General features: G+C 40.2%; 1 long non-coding RNA gene across 1 annotated transcript; it reads left to right on the plus strand.

Annotated features, from left to right (window-relative positions):
- Positions 1-609: 609 nt before the first annotated feature.
- LOC120851062 lies at positions 610-4,527 on the plus strand. The gene is made up of 3 exons (XR_005718238.3): positions 610-647; positions 3,240-3,310; positions 4,481-4,527. It is a non-coding gene; the product is annotated as an uncharacterized LOC120851062 (long non-coding RNA).
- The last annotated feature ends 236 nt before the right edge of the window (positions 4,528-4,763 follow it).

Raw genomic sequence — 4,763 nt, forward strand, 5'->3', positions numbered from 1 at the left:
ATACCTTGCAGTAACGGCTAGAGCCTGTTGAACTGCTAGCTGCAATGATCTAATAAAACGGACGTCTCAGTGAACAATAATTATATTAGTAAAATGCTATATTTATTCACTGAGACGTCCATTTTGTTAAGTGACTCCAGCTAGCAGTTTAACAAGCTCTGGCCGTTGCTTCAAGGTGCGAACAACACGCCAGCTAATTTAAACGATTCCCGTCGTCGTGCGTCACGTGCAGCTCTGTGATTGAAAGTTGCGGTTTTTTGCCGTCGCAAGTTACAGACAACATGGCAGCTAATTTTTTATTCCGGAACAATACCCGTATCCGTGCATCACATGCAGTACAGTGACTGAGAGTTACAATTATCTGCCATGCTTCTACCCAGGTCAAGTTACGGGGAAAACCGTGGGGCCTCATTACTGTCATGCACGTAATAGATAGTTAATGCTGTGACCGTGATGGAAGACAACACTAATTGGATCGGCATCAAAAATTAGCTAACAATTTTTATTAATTTGACGGAATATGTTTTTACAGTGAATGTACTTTTTGTCAGGATCTGATGAGCTTGGATTGTGTCTAACTCTTGACCGGGAATCTCCGACGAGTCCAGTGTGTAATCCACGGCGAAAGGCCCTGTACAGCGCTATTTGTAAGTGCTTTTTATTCTAATAGTCCGTGAGAGACGTTATGATTGGTTATTTTTGTGTTCGAAGTCATGTTTATTTCATTTTCGCTGTTAAAATATGGCTGTCTTCTTGGCGGTAGATGTGTGCTGTAGTAAAGTCCTCCCAGTAGGTCCAAAGCCGAATGCCACAGAGTGTTGAGTTAGTCCTTATTTGCCAAGATTCGGCTTGTAGGGTGCGAGTGGAGTGTCAGTTACGTCACTGCGATATGTGAATGTATTTGCCAGGAATTATCTTTACTCAACGAGTTTTTTTGTTATGTGACTGATTTATTTTAAATTCTTGATTCATTCAAATGTCATGTTCTGTTCAACTGTCATGTTCTTTCGTATAACAGGGTATTTATTGGACTGTTAATTTAGTAGTACATTTGACACTGGTTAGCTGAAGAGGGAGGCTAGCGGTTTGATTTTTAACTTGTAAATAATATGGAGGTAATATGGGTACATTTATGACTACATATTTCTGTGCCGCAAATACCGTAAGTCTTAAAACATTCTTTTTTTTTTGTTTTCAAATCAACGTAGAAATATAGGTGTGAACTTAAATGGCAAGTTTGTAATTATCAATTCTTAAAAACACCTGAAAAAAAAATTTAAAGTCTTGTTGGGGCACGCGTGTCAAAGAAAATTGAAGCAAAAAAAAACATTTTATTTTACAGAAATATTGATGGCGCGAGGTGCCTTGCAATTAAGTCAGTAGTCACCTCCTTTCAACTGCTTTTCTCTTGGCATTCGGGCGTGTGGAGGAAAGGTGGATCGGCTTCACCTTCACGTTGAGGTGGAAAGAACGAATGACCATCTCGTTGAGGTGGAAAGAGCAAATGACCATTCTGTCATGTCATGGACTTTGCCCGCATAATTTGAAATCAATCTTTTGCCGTCAATATTGCTCTGGACATTTTTTTTTTCGCATAAAATTCTTTTGACATGCGCGTCCCAACCAAACTGCTTAAAATAATTTTTTTTAGAGGCCCTTTAAAGCTAGATGAAGGGTTGAGGGTCACTATGATGTTGCAAGAGTAGGCCTAAGCAATTTATAAATTCACCTTCCTACTATTTGAAAAAAAGAAAAAAAGAGCTCTAAATTCGACCTTGCAATGCATGTGCCTGCACCTGCATTCAGAGTGGCACAACCAGTTCATTCACATGCACCAAGAAATTTAGAGTGCACATCTATTGTGCAGCTAGCTGCATGATGAAGTGGCACACATGAACAGCTTGCTGACTATCTAGTAGTGTCGGTTGTGGCGGAGCTTAAGCAGGCCATAATGCATTCTTTGTTTTGACATGTGGCACATTTATCAATTATTTTAACTCTTGCGAATCACAACCTGTGTGTTCTTGGGTTGGGCTACTTTTATATATATATATATGTATATATATATTTTTTATAGAATTTGTGCATTTTAGTATGTATAATTTTTTATTTTTTTATTCAGGTTAAATGGTACTTTATAGCAAATTAGCTCCTTGTAGAGCTGAAATTACATTTAGTCAATGGTCTCCCCAAACAGATGTTATATGCATTTGCTAGCTTTTTTTTTTTGTAAAGGTGTAAAATAAACTATAGAATACGGCAGCCAGCTCTGAAACACAATAGATTGTTCACACTAATTAATCTATAAAAACTTGGACGATTCCACTTGGACAAATCCAGTTGTTAAGAAATTGCATTCATCCTACCCTTCGGGAAAGTCTGTATAAATATAGAGCTATGTCTTTCGCCACTGTGGGCAGAGGCCAGCTAAATTGCTACCGTTTGGAAGGTGGAGGGGTGATGTGCAGGGAAGCTAAGCCCTATCCCTCTCTCCCATATTGTCTGCTATAATTGTTTCAAATATCAAAAAAAAGGGGGCAACTGCCCCCTCCCCTTGCACCCTTGTCCCGATGCCACTGTCAGGGGGTAATAACTTGGGGATGCCATAAATAAATGCAACCACTTACGGCTGCCATTGCATACAAAGGAGAAAATAGAGAGAGAGGGAGAGCAATGTGGATTATCTTTCTCTTAGGTATTCATGTCAGAAGGGGTGCAAATGGTTTTGGATGGTTGTGGCTGAGCGAGATAGCCATGAGTGCTGCCTAAGTGTTTGGTTCGGACTCTTGTTCAATCGGCAAAAAAGCAAGTCTTAGTCAACTATTCAAGTATATCCTATGAATGGCTCCTGGGATTTTCGAAAATGGTCTATTGTCTTGCAAATGAGTGTGCTGGTATTAACTAAGGACACTTAGCAAGCTGTTTACTCATTTTTAATATTGCTGACTTTACATTAAAGCTGGGGAACTTTCAGCTTTCTGCAACGCATAGTTTTTTTTATTAGGTCCAAAAAAGTTGGGCATATCTTTCTTGATTGGATTCTGCATTATTGTTATCATTCAGCTGTGTTGAATGAAACATATGGGTTTCTTATCCCAGCCTTGATATTTATTTTTATGCAGTCGGGGGGTGGTGGTCATTGCCTTGATTTCATAGTGTTTTGGCATAGAATTTTAGGAATTATTGCCACATAAGAATACACTTACCATCAGAAAACTAAGCAACCTCATTCTTTGCAGCTCCTGCCATGGAGGTGGTAAAGAGCCTGGCAGCCCTGCTGAAGGATTCACCAGCTTCTCTCATTGAGAAGGTATGGTATACCATTCTGATATAATTTCTAACCTCTTAAACGAAGTGAAAACTGGCTCACATGTCAATTTCAGTATGCATGGTAACTCGGAACCCTGCTCGCAGGTACCTGTGAATCAAAAGCAGCCAGGGAGGCTGTTCTAAGAGCAGCCTCTCTGGCATCTCGTAGAAAAAAAGAAACCTGCAGTTTAACAGAGATTCATCATCACCAACTCGAAGAACACACAAAAAGCATTGAAAGAAATCAGAAGAGTAGCTTTAAAAAGATGAAGTTGTTTAAAAACTTGGTTTGCCAAAAAAATTTAAGAAATATTATAATGTGACTAAATATGGTGAAGGAGATGTTCAAACACTTGCTCTGCACCTGTTGCTGGGCTGACAGGCAGTATTGGTCTTATGCCTTCAGCCTCTATAAAAGATGCTCTAATAAAGCAACAAGCAACAGTGTTTTATATAGGCATGCACTACCTCAGCAGACTCCGAGCATACCGAGATACATACAATAAAATGCAAATAAGCCTGTCGTGCTTATTTGGTAATTCTGGCAATTTATAAAGACAATGTGGTGTGAAGTGGGGAAAGAAAGTTTAGGCTTCAATCTTTGAGCTAGTTGAAAGGCCAAAATTATAGCAAAAGGCAGGATATGGTGTTGTTGCTCTTATTGTGTGCCGGTGTAACATGAACAAATATTTTCATCTACAAATTGTCACTTTACTGAAGTGTCCCTTTAATGGTGTGCTACTTGATGTGCTATTTGCATTGTGTTGTATTTTTCTGGGCCCACGAGGGGGCCACATATATTGCCGCGCATGATGTGGTGGCCGAGTGGGCACCACTCCTGGGTGTCATGCAGAGGTCCTGGGTTTGAATCCGGGGACCACTGCAGTTGCTTAATTACTCGAAAAACCCGTGGTTCTAGAAATTTGCTCACAGTGCTCAATGCTCAATGCCTTGTGTTGTAATGGTCTCATATATTGAACCGCCTCTACAGAGGTCAGGGAATTTCACCTGAAATTGTCAGGGAAAATCTGGAAAAGTTGGGGAATTTCAAAATAATAATTCGCTAGACACCCTGAAATTGCTGTAATTACCCCGAGGAGACTGAGTAGACTTTCTTTGGTAATTATCTTCCTTTCAAATACTACAAATTGCCCATGTTTCTTCTTCACAGGAGGAGGATCATGTCCAGCCAGCCTTCCCTGTGATGCAAGTCAGGGGATGGGCCTCAAGTTCACCACTCACAGTGGTGCTGGAGGACTGCTCCTTCGAGGTAACGGACATTGTGGCCGGTATTGCGCTCATTCTTGCGCTATACTGGCTCCATGACATTTCCTGCTGTCCAAAAGCATCCTGGTCACTTGCTGTGATTGGCAACTTCATTGGCTTGACCTACAAGACCAAGTCATTCTTGGTACTAGATTTAATTTAAAAACTGGAAGATTGAGATCTTAAAT

Source organism: Ixodes scapularis, unplaced genomic scaffold (genome assembly GCF_016920785.2).
Source record: "Ixodes scapularis isolate PalLabHiFi unplaced genomic scaffold, ASM1692078v2 PGA_scaffold3__209_contigs__length_174095766, whole genome shotgun sequence".
NCBI classification, from domain to species: domain Eukaryota; kingdom Metazoa; phylum Arthropoda; class Arachnida; order Ixodida; family Ixodidae; genus Ixodes; species Ixodes scapularis.